The sequence below is a fragment of the Vanellus vanellus genome (genome assembly GCF_965231255.1).
Source record: "Vanellus vanellus genome assembly, chromosome: 4".
Lineage (NCBI taxonomy): Eukaryota > Metazoa > Chordata > Aves > Charadriiformes > Charadriidae > Vanellus > Vanellus vanellus.
Window position 1 is genome coordinate 11,615,231 of NC_138909.1, and position 18,813 is coordinate 11,634,043.

Consider the following 18,813-nt stretch of genomic DNA (forward strand, 5'->3'; position numbering starts at 1 on the left):
CACTGTCAGAGAATTCATACATTAAAGGTATTAGTAATATTTCAAATTAAGAGAGTCATGCTCAGCTAAATTTTTTTGCTTCAAAATGTTATTTAAACTTGAGAGCTTGTTGTGCTAGCAACCAAGCAGAGATGATGCTGAAAAACTACTCATTCAGAAACAGCGTTATAGTCAGAGCGAAAGCGTACATTGAACAACATGAATTCCCACCCGTGCATAGTGATTATCAGATACAAGGAGCCAGACTGATACATTTCGGCGTTGGTTGTTTTTTTTTTAAACCAAAGAAAGCTTTATCTTAATTCTAAATACACATTCTCTTCCCAATGGAAATGTGTAATTGGTGCAACTTTGCAAATAAATGAAGAACCATGCTCAGAAACAATACCGTGAGCCCTATCAGAAGTTTGTAAAGATGTCCCTATTGCAGAGCCGAGCACGGGAGTAGCCATGTAGTGTGTGGAGTCTCAGCCATCCTACTGAAAGTAAAGGGTTTAGGCAAAGTGGGCTAGCAACAATATTTTGAGAATGGTGGCCATTTAGGAAATGAGGGGTCATGGCCAAGGTGACGCGATTAGCCTAAATTAAACTGTGCTTCTCATACCCATTTCGTATGGTTTCTGATGATATGACTCAGTGCTATGTACGGCTGCTCTAAAGCTAAAAAGCTATGGTCACTTCTCAAGCAGTTCATTGTACAGTCTACTATTCCGAGCTAAACCGCATCCACTCTCTGCTTAATGTTTTACGTGGTTTTCCTAAAGAAAGGGACAGTAACATACCAATGACTTATACGTTAACACATTCTGCTGTATTAAACATAACGAGAACTAAATAGAGTATATTTCTACGTATCTTTGTTGGCTCTGGTATCTGCCGGCACTGAGTTGAGTCACCGAGGTACAATCAGCCCAGAAGGACCGATAGGCGTGAGTGACTTCCACTTGCACGGTGTACTAGTTTTGGCTCTCATACACTTTACACTGGACTATAACATACTGAAGTCAGTAAAGATTGGAGCTGCAGCCAAAGGTAAACCTAGTTATGCTGTCATGGCCATGTTGCTGCCATGCGCTCATGTTAGCAGTGACTTCTAATGAACCTATGGATTATACTCTTATTTAAAACAAACAAACAAAAAAAACCCAACCCAAAACAAAACCCTTTCTGTTAATGACTTCAGGACCTACACCAAGCATTTAGTAAGCAATAGCAAATTACTGAAGTTTTCTAAGTACTTTAAAGCTGTAAGTGATGGTATTTACATTCACAAAAAGAGCTAGTGGATTAAAAGGCTGTGTTTAGTTGTATTTGCACTTGTGAACATATATTGCCTTTAACTGCTAAAATTAAGTAGCCTCGTAATCAGAATGTAACCCTGAAGTCAAATATTTCGAGTTTTTCCCCTTCTCCCAAGGAGAAATTACTGAGAAAAACAAATGGCACAATGGTTTCTCAGGTCTTAGAAGAAAAAGGTTACTTCATTTGAATCAATCGGCAATACATATTTTGCCTGCATAAAAAAGTTAACATCGCTTTCTGATGCTCACAAGTCTGTGAGGCTTAGCTGCTATGGCTCTAAAGGAAATTAAAAAAGATCTTTGTCCTTTTTGGGTGAAAAATTTTGGAAACATGCAACTATGTCAATAGAAACACTGCCCACTCCCTCTTTTCTATTGCTTAAATCAATTGTTACTAATAAACATATTGGGGGGAGGGTTGCTTGTTTGTGGTGGGTTTTATTGGTTGTGAGTCTTTTTTGTTTGTTTTTAAATCAGAGTTGCTTTTCAGGTGCTTTTTACATTTTTATTTTTTTTTAAAGTACCACTTTTTCCTTTTAGAGTTGAAGCCGATTATTGATGGTTTACAGCAGAGCTAATAAACTCCTTTGGCAACACGCATAAGGGATGGAGACCCTTTAATGCAGAGGAAGGGGAATAACCTACGGGGAAGCAGAAAGACGCCATCACCCACTACTGGTGGGTGTCAACTCCTTTGTAACACAGGACTGCGGACCCGGTGGGGAGTCTGTGGGTGTCAGTATCAAAAGCAGCTGATAAGGCAAACCCAATACAGATGAGTGTCGGCGTTCACTGGGTAGCCCACACTGGGTGAACATACACCACAGGTTTGCTGCTTTTCTTCAAACACGCCAACCTGACCTTGTAATACCGTGGCAAACAAAGTATGGCCAAGGGCAGCGGGCTTCACTGGGGCTCTGACCAGGCTCCTTCTGCAACGCAAGCGTGCTCACACGCATTCCAACAGCGACCAGAGGGCAAAGAAGCTGCAGAGAGAGTTAGGGAGCTATTTAAGTATCCTGCTTGTGTAAGGATCTCCTGAGACCTTAGAAAGTTGACATTCTTAAATCTTCCCTTGTTCAAGGAACGTTGTGTTCCTCCGCTCAGTCATCAGCTCGTGCATGGCTTTGCGGTTTTATAGCGTAGCTGTCAAGCGCCACTCCGTTTTGGGTCTCTAATTTATACTACTGCCTTGTCAAGACAGGAGGAAAAAAAAAGCCACACCTGTATATACATAGGTGCTCACGGACAAATAGAAGACAACTGGGAAATCTTTACATTGTTGAAAACTGCAAAGAGAGCGGCATTAATAAAGCATGTATTAAAAACCATACAAACACTCACCCCTGTTTCTAACTCACAGAAATACAGAAAAGTTCTTTTGGTTTGCGGTTAATGTCTTCCGGGTTAAAAGCAGCAGAAACAACTTTAAACTGAATTTTTGACTTTTATGTGTTCTTAATAAGTTTTATTAATGAAAGTTGTACTATTTCTGAGAAACTTGTCTTTTTGAGTTAATGAATATTTAAGGATCTTGTGAGCCAATCTGAAGTAGTCCCCCTCTCCAAACAGTCCTCCTCCTTTTGCATACATTGAGATCTCCACTCACTGTAGGGATACGTAAGCGTGACACTCTCTCTCACTGAAGGCATACTTCACCGAGCGGTGTTTTAAACTTTGTGTCATTAATAAATCCCTTTAAGTGCTTTAAGCTGCATAAACTGGACAGTTTTTTCCCCAAGGTACCCGCCCAGCCGGGTAAATGAGCGTCACGTCGCAGCAAACCAGGCAAGTCACTCGTACAACTCCACCGCCTGGGGAAAAGCTACTCCCTGTCCGGTGAACGGGTTTGTAAGTATGGATCGTGACACAAGTAAAGTAACATCTATTTGACATACCTCATAAATAGAAAAGTAAATCTTTCAGAGGTACTTTATTATATTTTTTTTTCTTTATTGTGCCTATAAACTACTTTATTTGATTTATTTGGCAAGGTTTTGGTAGCAGGGGGACTGCAGGGGTGACCTCAGGAGCTGCCCCCCTCCCCGTTGGACAGACCCAATTCCAGCCGGCTCCAAAATGGACCCACCAATGCCCGAAGCTGAGCCCGTCAGTGATGCTGGTGGTGCCTCTGTGACAGCATATTGAAGAGAGGGTAAAAACCGCTGTGCATTAGCTGTGAGAGAGCAGTGAGAAAAATTTGAGAGGAACAGCCCTGCAGAACCCAAGGCCAGAGAAGGGGAGGGAGAAGCTGCTCTGGAGCTCCGGAGCAGAGATTCCCCTGCAGCCCGTGGAGAAGGCCATGGGGAAGCAGGTTGTCCCCCTGCAGCCCCATGGAGGACCAGGCTGGAGCAGACACCTGCACTGCAGCCCACGGAGGACCACACGCTGCGGCCGGTGGATGTGCCCCGAAGGCAGCTGCAGCCCGTGGAGAGCCCGTGCAGGAGGTGGCTCCTGGCAGGAGCTGCAGCCTGGGGAGAGGAGCCGCGTATTTTGAGGCTACGCTACCTTTTTTTTTTTTTTCCCCCTCCCCCTCTTTCCTTTCTTCTTTCTAAATAATAAACACGTATCTCTCTCTCTCTCCGGCATACACCTACATAATTTACTCATAAAAATTCTGGGCAGAAAATGGTAAACGCCCGGCCCACACCAGCTTTCAAAATTGCATCTATACCCAGCCATATTATCCGGACGCATCTTCCACCTCTCCCTGATAAACCAGTCACATTTGGCTGCTTTATTAGCAGCCTCCGCAGACATGACAGAGACTGTAAGAACGGTGCAGATCGAGTTGCCTGAAGGGCTCATCTCAAAATCTTTACCAAATGTTTATCAAAGAACAACAAAACCATATTATTAGGGAATAATTCTTCCCTTCCTCAAGCCCCATCTTGACGTTTTTAACCAGTTCTATTTGGCTCTATGAGACAACAACTAAACTACCAAAACTTGTTTCTCGCTTTCCTTCCTTCCCTGAGGATAAAAAACAAACCCAAAAAACTCTTCAAATTTCAGTGCCTTTTTTAAAACAGCAGTAATAATAAAAACCTTTTTGTAAAGAAGACAAAGAAAATACTCTCTCTATTGCTTTCTATTTCTTTGTTTTGTGAAACGTTGCATTTTCCAGCACTTCACTCAGAAAATTAAGTTATCACTGTTGGAAAACAAGGACATAAGGAACTTAGTGAAGTGTGATAAACTAGTTTTTCAGTATTTGTGAAATTCAAAGACATACATACATTACAAAGGAAAAAGAAAGCTTTCTGTCCACAAGATTTCCTGAATCTTTGCTGATAAAATGAAAACAGCTGTTCATTTATTAGGTTCTATATTGTCATTAATTATATTTAATACAGCACAAGATTCATTCTGTGCTGTACAAACATATTTGAATTTTGTAAACTGCACTACAGTTAACAGGAAAAACACTGAGCTGGAAAAAAATAATTCTTAAAATTGTTTCAAACTTCTCCAGTTTTTCTCATTACCTGTTCTTCACGCACATATCAAAGATGAGTATTCCCCAAGGAAAGTGGGGGTGGGAAGGAGAGATATACTATAAAATAAAGCCAGCTAAAACATAATTAAATGCAAAAGATTACTTAAGCCAAGCAGGTATCTTCCTGAAACAGAAATCCCAGTAAGCCCATTATGGAGCAAAACAATCAACAGGATGAAAATTCACACATTTTTTAAAGGCTACCAAGAAAAGAGGAAAATCTAAAACAATTTGTAGACATCCCTGTCTACCAGTCCAATGGGTGCAAAGGCACCGCGCGGAAATTCAGGCATTGTGGGAGAGTTCCTGCTTTGGGGAATTCCCTAACAAACCATGCCACCTTCTCATATAAAGCAGCTTTGAGAAATTTTGGAGGAATAGCTATTTGACCCGTTATTTACTAAACAGAATGCTAGTGAGAAATAAACACCTATTCTTTTTCTTCTCATGAGTGTTTCCAGAGATAAAGTGTCCAAAAAGAGGATGATGGAACAAACTAATAAAATAGAATAATATCTTTAGGACAAGATAAATTTTACATGGAAGTTCCAAAGCTGCTGAAATATTCTCATAGTGCTAAATTTTCACAAAATGCCCTTCTTCATAATTTCCTCTGCTAATTACAGCAATTGAACTTTATAGAGTAGGTTATTTCCAATATGAAGAAGGTAATTTGATTTCCTCCTTGCAGCCTGCGAGGCCCATTTGACCTGACATATAGGGAACCTGGCTGTTTCAACGCTTTAATAAGTAAATGCATATAAACTATTGTTGCTATTGTTTATGCTGCTACTTTTTAATTCCTCCTTTCTGTGAAGTATTTCAGAAGAGACTTACAGGAACAAAACCACATCAGACTTAGTGATCAATGTAATTACACAGTATTGGATTCCACCATTCTATTTACATACTTGTCCATAAAAATGAAAGACTCATTGTAATTCCCTTCATCTAGAAGTACGGCTATAAGAACATACAATCTCTTTCTAATGGAAATCAGAACTACAATAAGATGCAAGAAAAAAATAAATGCACCAGTAGAACATTTTTTTCCTGCACAAGATGCTGATGCAGTAGAATTAAAAAAAAAAAAGTTCAAAAGGACACATCAATTCTGATGACATTTTTAAAGCCTGCCTGCCCCCCTGCAAATGCTTTTGCTGCCAAACTTTGTCCCGGCCCACCATCGCGAAAGGTCTCCCCTGCTTTTGCAAGAGGACAAACTTGCTGGAAATCAACTCCACCTCTGAAGGATGCCCCCCAAATCTCCAGTTGGTAACTGGATGGTCTGCAGTTGCACTCGATCAGATACATAAAGAAATGCATGTATTTTATATACGTACACATATACACACACGCCTCTCTAGTCTCTCAAAATAAATTTTAACCTGAAGACTTAAAAGAGATGCCACGTTTGGGGATAACTGTTTTTTAAATACAAATTAATGAAATAGTTTTCTAAGAGAATCTGCTGATAGACTGTGTTTCAAGATACTATCACGGAGAATGAGATCAAGGGGTCTCTCTCCTCATTCCAGTTCGAAGTTCATTTTCCTAATCTGGGCTAATTCTCACAGTTTCTGTCCCACAGGAGCATATTAACCTCTGAACTACCGCTTAAAAATGAAATACTGGTGCCAAAGGGCTTTTCCCTCTTTGTACCTTCAGCGTGAGATTTGGTGTAATCAGAACATAACTACCAGATCAGGTAAAAAACAAAACACAGCCAAAGAAAGCCACATTTTAAAGAAGCGAATCGCTTAAAAATCCATCAGACACTTACCTGGTTAGTGCTTCAAGAATTCAGCACCTATACACCTGCCCAAGAAAAGCAGCATCAGACACGGAGATACTACAAATGACCTCGGTACAAAAGCCTCAGTACAGATCTACCGGGGGAAAGTAAAGCCTAAATGTTCATTGCGGACACCTGTGGTGGTCCACATGACTGCAATCCCAGTACCTCGCAAGAAAAAAGTAAGCTCATTAAGGAAATGAGTTTACAGATTCCTCACCTTCTATTCAAAGCGATTAATTATCGTGACAGGTCGACTCAACCAGTAATTAATTATATATAACTGTCTAAACAGAAAATGGATTTTTTTTTTTTTTTAAATCGTAGAAACACTGTAAAAATATAGTGCATGAATGGTACAAAGAGTAAATATGTCAAGCAGCCACCAAAAGACTTATATTTACCCCCCGCTGATGTAGAGTTGTTTACTTCCCAGGTAAGTGATACGGCGCTTAATCTAACAAAGAAATATCTTCACAACTCCACTCGTGATAATCACCAGACTGCCTTGTAAAAGAGGAAAGGAGTCTGGGAGTAAAAGCCCGAACTCCTCTGGACCCAGGAGCCTTCAAAGAGAAGACCGACTACAAACGCTAACACATCCGACCATAAAGGCAAAACAGAAAAAAGTGGGAAGCTCCAACGCTCTAAATCCGTCTGAGGGTTCACTCTTAGGGGTGCCTTTGAAAGCTATCATTGACAGAAGCTTTTGAAAGAGATTTCATTAATGAGTATCTCAGAAGGAGCTGTTTTTAAAATAGGATTCATTACAGGCAATGTAGCCTGTTAAATCAGACAATATTGCTAATACTTAAGTAGCCAAAACACTTCCAGAATCACCGCCTGTTTTGTCATCTCTTGAGAAAAACTGTAATAAAATTAAAAGAATCCCCCAAAACCTATGGAAACTAAGTGTTGTGTTTTACTGTTTCATATCCGTCCTCTACTTTAGCAAAACCAAAAAATTCAAGGCCGGAAAAAAATACAATCAAATATAGTCCCTTCTTCTTTTCCCTCCCAGAAGGTCTTACCAGCACAGAATAAAATCATTCTTTTTTTGCTTTAGAGCACCTGGTACCCACTTGCTAGCTAAAGGTAATTAGCCTTTAATTATCACCAGTTACATTTTCACCTGCAAATCACTGGAAAGTCAGACTTGCCCAATTAGCATATTCATCTCCCACCTGCAGGCAGTGAGGAAACACTTCTGCACTTCAACTGAAGGATTAACTTTTAATTTACCAATGTCTTAGCTGCATTCTCAGCCGAACCCACAGAATGAAGTTTGCGTACGCGTGTGCAGAACCTGAAGTCAAATGATCTCTTCTTTCACCAGAAACTGATGTGAGGAGTTTCTATACCCTTCTACAGGGTTAAACCTGGGAAAAAACCTTAAAACGTTTTCATAGAAATGCACATTGAAGTGAGGAAAAAAAAAAAACCCTCAATGCACAAACTGTCCAACCCTTTCAATTTTCTCTCATTAGTTTAATATTGCTAAGTGAGCTGGAGGAGATTTCTACGCATTGTTGATACATCAATAAAAATACAAAGCATGAAGTTCTTGTGAATCCTCCTAAAAGTTTCTGCAATACAGGTAATCATCCCAAGGGCAGGTGGTCTGATTCTCACTAACAAACATGCTTCAGCTCACCTCCCAGCAACCAATTTTCAGCTTTTACTGGGCTTATTATAAAATTTGTTCTCCAGATTAATTTTTGCTTGCACTGCTAGTTTTCATAAACATAACAAAGTTATTTTTTGCACATATGCAGATTTGATGATGTAAATATTTGCAGGCTAAGGCTTTAATTGTGCGAACAAACACATCCTTATGCAGGTGGCACATTCCAATGCCTTCAAAAGGATGAACAATGTGCGTAAACACATCACTAAAGCACATATTTTCAGGAAGAAGGCAAATAATTACGAATTACTACAGACCAGGGCATTGTGGCCAATACCTGCTATAATATATGTACAGCTGAAATATAAATAACATACACTACGCTAATTTTTAATATAGGAAGTCCTAGCTTAGGATTTTTTTTTTTTTTAATCTTTTTAAAAAAATTGAATGGAATACTCCTCACATAAAAGGAAAGAAACCATAAAGTTACCACAGATACAAAAAATATGTTGCGTAAATTAACAAAAGGAATGAAGAAAATCCTCCATCCCTGAATCTATGAACCTTAGGTTGTTTTGCAGAGACAAAACCCAAAAAGCCTCCTCCCAAACGTAAAAGGTAAACTGAATTGCTATGGCCAACCTCCTAAAACAATAACATTGTGCCAAAGTAGTAATTCTACTTTTTGAGTATTTTTATTTCTCATGCAAGACAATGTATCAGTATGTCACAACTTTGATTCCGATAAGACTCTAATGACAAATTATGCATAAAATATGCATAAAATTGTTTATAAAATATGTTTATTAGATTGGCTGTAATGGGTTCAGCACAACTAGGTCACTGCATCATTTTATTATCATCATATTAATTTATTTATAAAAGCATAGCTATAAAATAATATGGAGACAAAATAATATAAATCACATTTTTGAAATAATATAGGAAACCAAACTTAAAATCACAGTGATTCTGTGTTCTCTTTAATATGCAAATAGATATTTTTTTTCTCCTACATGAAAATTATAATTTACCAGTCACAAACAAAGCCGTCGGTGCTGAAGAGGTGCTCATGATAAAAACTACAATTTATCATAGCTCAAATATTTCTAAAAAGAGTTGATTTTTTTTTCTCATCTGCAAACAATATTATATTCCGTATTTTGTCTCTTCATAGATGCAAAAAGGTTGACTACCTTTCTCTTCTGTGCTAAAGCCTTGAGACACCAGGATAAACAATAGCTCAGATACTAATGCACCTTTTCAGACTGTTAGATTTTTTTTTTGCCAGTTTACTTCAGATACATGAAATTGGATTTCTGAAGGCTTAGACAGGTATTTAACCCACAAGGCTTTGACTTCCTCTGAATTAAATTTCTTATTTGGTTTCAACAAGCGATTCCATCCATAACTTGAAAAACCCTCTCACAGAGTTTAATCAAAACTAATTAAAAAAAAAAGTTTTCCTGTGGGAACTTAACAAGACAGTATTTTCCACTGAAGATAATTTAATCAAATATTTCTGAGCTATATTCATCATTCCTTTCTGTCTTGCTGCATACTGATAGACAAGAGCATTCTGCCAAGACGCAGTAATTTTGTAAGTAGTATGGAATATGAGTAAAATTAAAATAATTTAGAAAGGAAAAATGGCTACTTACATTGGAACGGTGGAGTCATTTTTTCCACGGCTGATAAGCTTAAATGGGCTTTATGACAAGATCATACTTCAAGCCAGAAACATTTCTGGGTTGAAACACTTAGTTAGACCAATGATTGTATTTTTCCCCAAATAGAGATGTAGAGGTGATACCAGGACGATAATACTATAGCAAAGCACTCATGTTAATGGTAGGACGATACCTCATCATGCTGCCAGATTAAGTGAGAACTGCCAAAATAGTTACCTGTGTATTTTGTAGGTATCATAAGTTGGAAACTACAATTTATAAACAGTTTATTTCTGTGATAACATCTGTGGAAAGCATGTCAGCTGTCATACGCACATCCTTGACCTACCATCACCAACGGTGGCATTAAATAATCTTACTTAATATTCGAGAAAAACACATTTGTAAGGTATAGAATACCAAAAGAACTCCAGTTTATTTTGGTCAGTCTCAATCATTCAAAGAAAAAAATAGAAGAAAAGTTAAGACCATGCTGTAAATAGAAAAGAGGCTGACAGTCTGAAACATATTTCAAAGAATTCTAGAAAGCAGATACTAGTCAAGCTAATGTATAGAATAAAAATTAAGATCCTAGGAAAGCACTTACTGAAAAATCAATGAGAAAACACAATGTGTATATATATTAAATAATAATGATTCAAATTTTTAGAGGCGATAACTTCATTTTAAGTTCTTATGCATTTTAAAAAAATTAAGCTTATATCAAGCTGTATGGAAGTTATGAAGATGTATATCTCAAGGCTGAAGGTAGTTTTAAATGTAATATAGCTATAAACCAAACCCAAAATATTAAACTTATAGAGTAAAAAATTCTAAACGTTTGGAAATTTCTCATAGTCTACCACCAGAAAATAAATATTTAAATACTCCAGCCAATTTTCAGTTTCATATTATTCTGTCTCACTTATTCCTCCTCCTTTACGTTATCCACTCAGAATGTTAACGTTGCTTTTTACGATTTACAGACATATATGCACTAGATACTGCTGTCATCCACAAAACAACAACACTACCATATATTTTAGGTCACATTGCTATGACATAGAAAAGATGGTTATGTCTGAAAACATAAACTCAAAATAGCTATAATTCACTGTTACATAAATTTGCCATACACACTTACAGCTAGCAGACGGTCTTTTCATTTGTAGGAGAGCCATCATATTTGCCATGAAGTTTCTTCAAAAAGAAACACGACACAGTTCCTTTTCTTACATGGACGCCACAGTAAATACATGGTATTCGAAGCACATTTTCTATACCAAGAAAGAGCATAATTATAATTCAATACATTTGGCTGGAAATCAAAATAGCTACCCCCTACCAAAAGCAAAGGCACCAAAAGCCTTTGCTTTGACTTAAATGACTGCAAAATTTCAGCACATAAAACAATACATCAATTTCTTGACACTTCCTTCAAATTGGCTTTTAACATGCAAACCCAAAGAAGGTAATTTATCCTTTCCCTTCTTGAACAATTCCTTTTTAGTTTACTGTCACTAAGGTTTCGCTAAAATATTCTGCATTAAATTCAATCCTTCCTCCCTGGCAAAGAATCCACAACTTTTTTAATGCAACTGTACTTGTAGATGTTTAGAGTAGAGCTAAGAAATGTAAAGTTCATGCTTTCAGAGTTACTTTAATTTGCCTGATTTTACTTAACATATATAAGCTTTAATTATGTATATTTTACATTGGCAGTCCAATAAAAACTTTTGTATGTGAATTTCATCAATAATCAACCTTAGTAATCCTTGGCTGCCCCAAGTCATCAGCAAATCTCCACACGTATAACCTACTAATGTTATGATATCTTAATGAACTTTGAAGTTGCATTTTGAGACTTTATAATTCAGTAAGTAATCAATAATGCATGCCATTCACGTACGTAGCTTTTTCTCCCTGAAAAAGAAGGTGAAAAGAAGTCCTCAAACAGTAAGTACACAAGGCTTCATCACTGTGGCGTCCAGTATTAATGGAATGATTCTGTACTACTAATTTGGGGCACAGAACCACGAATTTCTTCTCACTGCCCAGTTTTGAGAAAACACATGACTGATGCTCGTCCGGATGACGTATTTTCCTATCTGGAAGATGTGAACTGAGCATCTGAGGTTTATCAGCGCTTAGTAAAACCAATTACTGCCACACTCATTTTCTGTCAAAGCCTGATCTGGTTAACTACGTCAAGCACTGAACATCTTGGATTCTGCCTACAGCTTCACCTGCTAAATGTGCAAAGCGACCAGTCATTCTTTTACATACATGTTAGGCACTTCTACGATTCCGTCGAAATACTATACAAGGAATAAATGATAAAATGCTCTGTAGTGTGTAAAAGATGACAAATATTACTAAATCCGTCAAACAATTCAGACCATGTTCAGGCATATTTGTGAAGGAAATATGCATCCATGTGCTTGCGCTTCTTCCTCCAAACACAGCGTTCACGCGTAAACGAAGGCTCTTTTCCAGAACAAGCCAACTACAACAAACAACGGCCAAATGTTTTATCATGGTTTCTCATAAATGCTACCGAAAGAAAAAAGAGGCCTTTTATTCTGAGCTACTAATGTTGCACCAAAGCACATAATTGCATTCTCAGCCCAGTGAACTCAACCCAACTGTAATTAAACAAAGCTACCAGTTATTAAATCAAGGATTCTGATTTATTGAATTTTTGTTGTTATTGGTGGTGGTAGTGGTGGTGGCTTCCCTTCTGGATATTTTATACGTTATTCATGCTACTATTTGAGGATTAACCAGTAATAAAAATGGTGTAGATCATTAAGCATACTCTGCATTAAATTTTAAAGTACTATTTCCATTTACTTTGGCAAACTAATAATGAGGAATATATTGTGGATTTCATCTGAGAGTTAATAGGATCATTAAACTTGGAAAGCCCGGTATAACTGGATAAAAAATTGTTTTATTGTCATTGTAAAGGATGAAGAAAGAAAGAAACTTAATGAAAAAGATAACTAGTTGAACGCCTTTTCCCTTAAAACCATAGCTTTGCACTTTACCTTCTCAGCTGTTTTCTCTTTGGAAGGTAGTGTTGCTAAAGGCATTAAGAGGCTGTGACTAGAACTGTCAGAAAAAACAAAGGATTTCCAGAAAACGATTATTATTAAATGATTACATTGGAATCATTTAGTATTTCTTTCCTCATAAACAGGTAACTCTTTTTTTGGTAAGTGTGAATAGCCAGTGCTTTTCCCCACACTTGTGGAACCAGAACTACAAAGGACACCAGCGTACCTTACATCTTCTGTCCAAACGGAGAATCACCTACGTCTATGTCATTCATAGTAATGGCTGCCAAAAAGTGAAGGCTCCACAGTAATCCCAAAGTTTCACTGCTCTTGCCTTTGGAGAGCTGTTTTTAGTTTTGGTTTTTGTTGGTTTTTTTTTTTTTTTCTTGTGTTTGTTTGTTGGTTTTTTTTTTGTTTTGTTTTGGTTTTTTTAGTGTCTAAGCTGAATTTCTACCTGAAAGTTCTTGCCTGATTCATGGTGGATACAGAGATTGTGCTGTTCTCACGTTCTGAACAGTTTTCAAAAACATAAGTGTCCTTTACTCTTTCGGAAAATTATATCATTTACCTCTAAGAGTATTCCCTACTCCTCTCCTACTCCACCAGTTTTCTTTATATTAAATGACTCAGCTAATTCATTTCTGTAGGTCATGTTACCTGGAGCTCTGATCTCTTTTGATCTTCTCCTTTGGACTCCCTCCAATTAGCCTACATTGTACAACTATTTTAAGGCCTGAAAGGATAACGAATCTCACATCCTTTAAATTCTCACTTTTCACTCAAACATTTCTTCCAGAACGACATACACTCTGGAATTAAAAACGGGAAGAAGTGAGGTGACGTTTTCCCTCAAATTTTTGTTGACTCAAACTTTCAAAAACGTCCATTCAATTTTCAAAACACTTAGGTCCTATAAAAGCCTACTTCCCTAATTGCAGGCAGTCATTCCACTTCATCCCCAAACTCCATCTCTGATCAGCATCCTATAAATCCTACAGGATGGCATCGAAAGAGAGTCCTGTAAGATGGCAGACTGCTCCCGCATTTCTCGCTTCCTTTGTTGTTTGTATCATCTTCAGCCACAGCCTTTGTTGTGTTTGTCTCTGGCAGATTAAAGAGCTTCTTGGAACCTTTCAGCATCTTTGTCTTTCTAATACCATATTTATACATTATAATAAAGTCACTTCTCGGCTCCTTCAAAAGAGCGTTCATTAGTCTTTTGAATAGTGAGAGACCGGACTTTTCCCTTTTTTTTTTTTTCTCTCCCTTTTTTTCTTCTCCTCCCTATAAAGTTTGCTGCTTATGTTTCCATGCAGAGTAAAAGCAAACACTGCAATATTCCAGCAAAAGGGAACTTCTTACTTTTCTTAATGTTGCTATGGAACAAGTAGAACTCGGGAAGAAAAGAGAGGAGCTAACAGTCCTGTGTAATACTTTTGTCCCAGAATTTGTGACTGCCATTGCGGTCATCTATTTGTCAGCTAAACAGATGAAGTCTTAGCTTGAACTTTTACAGACTAAATGAAATGGCAGAGATCTTTCTTTAACCTTTATGTAAGTAACCACTGTGAATAATATAAACTACAAAGGACTACAGAATGCCTTCTGTAGAATTTATAAATGGTAAATCTCATAAACTGGATCCCTGGCTGGAACACAACTTTTTATTTTTTTAGCAAGTGGGACCTAAACCTCCAGACTTGGTAGCATATATGAAAGTTTCCTTTACAAATTACAATGCTATGACCGTTCTGGGCAGGATTTGAAACACGGTACGCTGCATTTTGTTAAAAGGGATGAGTGAATAATGACTGACAAAGTGAATAATCTTGAACGGATTTTTGCAATAAACAAAATAGACACAAGGTATTACATAAAAATTAGTTCTATAACTACATAAATAGTCAGACTTCTGTTTTGCTAGCTTATATGAAAATAGTCTCTGCCTATGGATTCAGTTTATATCTATATATGTGTTTTCTAACTAGGAATGAAAAATAAATCTGTAGGGCACTGGTAGATTTTAAAAAAATGACTGAAGACTGTGTGCAATGTTTACACAATGCTACTGATTTAACTATGTAGGATTGAATGCTGAATAAAAATAGATGCTATGGAAGTTAAGTACTTTTGCAGAGAACAAGGAGAAATAAAAAATGCATAAGAATAAAGCTCGTGAAGAGTAAAAGCATGCCAAACATAGAAATTTCTTTACATTTTTGGACATATTCCCTGAAGTAAACCTTAAAAAAGCCATTCTAACTTTTGTTGCTGTGTCGAAAATAATAGAAAAGAAAGGACAAAACGAAACCAGTTCACGATTACTTGAAGCGCAGGCAGTCTTTCACTGTCCTTTGTCATTGGGGCATTATGTAAATACACTCCTGACAAGAGATTTCTCTTTGTTCTTGTATTAGACGTTAGCAATGTCAGAGGTCAACGGATCCCTAAAACTTGATATAGTAGACTTTAATCCAAGTAGCAGCAACTGAAAAGATGCACACCTACCCTACCATGGGTCCTGATCAGAACCACTGCCTTTGACACCGTGCCCCTCTGTTACACCTAAACTGACTGAAATAAAGTTCAAAAGCGCTGCTGACTGCGGCAGGACACCACCGCCGTACAATGAGGAACAAACAGCATCATCACAGTATAGTCATATAGTTATATATTAGATACATGCAAAACTATATCAGTTTTAGACACGAGAAACAGTTACGTAGCTCACTGTAAAGTATAAGGTCTATTGCAGAGAAGTTCCGCAATAAAGTTATTCATAAGAAATGCTACATGTGCTACATGAGAAACTATCAGTATGCATCCATCATCTCACAAAACGTGAAAATACCATTATTATAACTGTATTAAAATTGAGCAACTTTAAAAGGGTGATTTGTAGGAAAAAAGTTATTTTTGAGGGGGAACCCTCCCCTGTGAAGGGATAAGAAAGCAGTGTGATATTGGGGGACTCCAGAGAAATGCTATTGACCTCACTGTGAAAGCATCTCTATTTTTGCCCACAAGAGTAGAGAAAAGTAGACTGAAGTCAGTAAGAGTTCACATCTAAACTGAGAAGTTAAGAAGAGGTAGAAGCCAAGTATAGTTCCGCCCTTGTCCTCAGCTGTAGCTGCGGATCAGAGTCCTTGGGAAGAACCACGCTGCTGGACTGAATTATCCTGTTCGTATAAAACCTATTCAGACTATATGAACATTAATTTTATCCCCACGAAAGCCTTAGTTTTGCCTCCTACTTCTGTTGTCAGGAACCTGAATTCAGGCTGCCTGAACTTCAGCTAAGTGGGCATAAGGTTGTGCAGGAAAGCATGCATGACAGGGGAAACTGGAGTTCATAACCTGTTCTAGGATTCATCTTACATGTTTTTTCCACTTTCCATTTTCTATTAGAACTAACTATTTAGTCTCATAACAGGACGAGGGAAAAGAATTACCGTTCTCCCCCTTTGTCTGTGCTCATATACAAAGTTACAGTACAAAACCATCGCAAAATTGCTATCCCGCATGGGATGCTCATCTTGATTCTTCTTCTTATTTTCTACGTGGCTTATATTCTTTTCCTGCTAGCTATAAATCAAGAGGAACTTTCACTTTTTGCACCAGCTTTGACTTCTGCTAATTAACTCTATTTATGACATCAGTGTAACAGAGCTGACACAGCAACTGTGAGCAAATGTCAGATTTACGGCTTCTCAGCTTCTGCAAACCAGAAAAAGAGATGAATTATAAGGGATGTGTTTACTGCTCAATAATAATAATAAGTTATAATTGGTCATTTGGGGAGAAAAACGGATCAGAAAGATAGAAGGTAATTTGAATAACTTTCAAATAATACAGTTGTAAAATTTGAATGAGCGTGAAGGTGCATCTTTATTAAATGTTGAGTCATCCACCTTTCCACGTCCCTACAGTCAAAACAATATCAGCACTTGGCACACCAAAAAGTTGTAAGATGGAACATTAGTTTTGGTACTGTTATCAGGAAAAAAAGATGGAGGAACGTAAGTATTGAGAAGCTTTTTCTTGGAGGAGTTGGGATAAGTGAAGAGGTAATCACATCTTATCAGCTTCAACAGTATTTTTCCTAAACATGACACACAAGGTTTTAAAAAATAACGGTCTACATAAGCAGCAGTTACACAACTTATAAAAACTGAAAATAATTTTAAAAAATTGGAACTATTTTCTACTTACCTTGCTTTATTGCATAATAAGTACAACGCTAAGTATATGCTTGTCTTTCTCCAGAGAACATAATGTTTTTGGCACAGGATTTTACTCTGTAGAAGAAATGGAAAAAATTTAGCTGTCAGAATTTTAGAAGACCAGTTTCTTGCAAGAATAAAAGGCTTTGGATTTTTTATGGCATTACATTCTACGGTACTAAAAGTTCACAGACAAATTGTATTTATTTTTGGACTCATGAATATAAAAATGAAAAAGCTTTCATATTCTAAAAATCAATAACTGACTTGTTTTTATTTCCAAAAGACACAAATTTATTAAGTGCCCTGACAGAAACTGCAATACTAGATGCATATAATTTGTTGAATATAGAAGCGTGGGTTGGAACGAAAACTTGTGCTTTCATCCACAGCAGTCCAGGTCAGCCTTTGTCTACACAAGACATTCAAATCTTCAGGGACGGAGATACCTCAGCTCCTCTGGGTAATCCCCTCCTGTGCTGCACTGTCCCCTGAGGGAAGGGAACAGCACACTCTTGCTGCCTCTTCCTTCACAGCAGGTGCAGCTTTCTACTGGACCCTACCCAAATTCTTGATGCGCTTCCTGAACCGGGCCCCAGTATTTCAGGTCCAACCTAAACAGCAATACTGAGTAGAAAGAGGAAATAATTTTTTTATAATCTCCTGGTCATGAATCTTCTAACTGTAGGAGCTCAGCTTGCTTAACTGCAGTGAGAACTTGCTATTAGCTCCATCTTTTTGCTGCTACTCAGGCAGTCTGGCCCCAGCCTGTATGGATTCATGGGGTTATTCCACTCATAATTAACTCAAGAAACCCTCAAGTGCAGCAATTAACAAACAAACAAACAAATAGATAAAATTCCATGATAAAACTGCAACTATGCACTACTACATTGCAGTGTACACTGTAGGACTACAATGACAATCCTTTTTCCTGTCCTGAAACCTCAATACAGTAGTGGTATTGTCTTGAAAAAAAAAACAACAAAACACAACAAACCAAAACCAAAACAAACCAACATACCTGCAAACAGAGTTCACAGAGTTCATTAAGTACATCCAAATTCAATGTATCTAGGATTAAGGAAAAGATGCTCTCGTGGCACAAGCTTTGAAAACAGCTTCTTCCCTTTTTAAACCAAAAAAACTCCACATTCCCCACTTCCATTGAGCTCTGATTTGGATTTTAATTACAACGTGAATTTCTAAAACAAGAAAGACTCTTCAAATTCCACTGAAGCCAGGCAGACGACAGTGCAAAGCACAGAGTTACCATGCCGCACTCCCATGCAGATGCCCTAACACGTTCTGTATCAGTTTGTATTTCTGAACAGATAAAACGTTCTCTGTGAAGTCTGCTATATGCAATCTGCACAGACCTTGAAAACAGCATGGCCAAAACTATCTAGGAGTACAACCAAAGTATTTTTTTTCCAGAAGCAGCCTAGAATCCTGGTTTCAGGAACTATTTGATCATCTACAAGTGTAAATACATTTATCTGAACCACAATATTATAAAATTGGATAATAATCTGGTAAATACGTCTCTGTCAGGGAGCATCTAAAAGTGAGCTTCGGCTGCCTTTTAGCTTCACAGCTACTGTGATGTCTTAGAATAGAGACATAGCTGAAACAA

The 18,813-nt window shown here is 37.6% G+C and overlaps 1 long non-coding RNA gene across 3 annotated transcripts in view; it reads right to left on the reverse strand.

Moving 5' to 3' along the window:
* LOC309671550 overlaps positions 1 to 18,813 on the reverse strand; it is a 90,749-nt gene that overhangs the window by 38,416 nt on the left and 33,520 nt on the right. For all 3 annotated transcript variants that reach the window (XR_014269154.1, XR_014269155.1, XR_014269156.1), the window contains exons 6-7: positions 17,167 to 17,252; positions 11,040 to 11,172 (exon numbers count right to left, since the gene is read on the reverse strand). This is a non-coding gene — a long non-coding RNA (uncharacterized lncRNA). The remainder of the gene's footprint in view (positions 1 to 11,039; positions 11,173 to 17,166; positions 17,253 to 18,813) is intronic.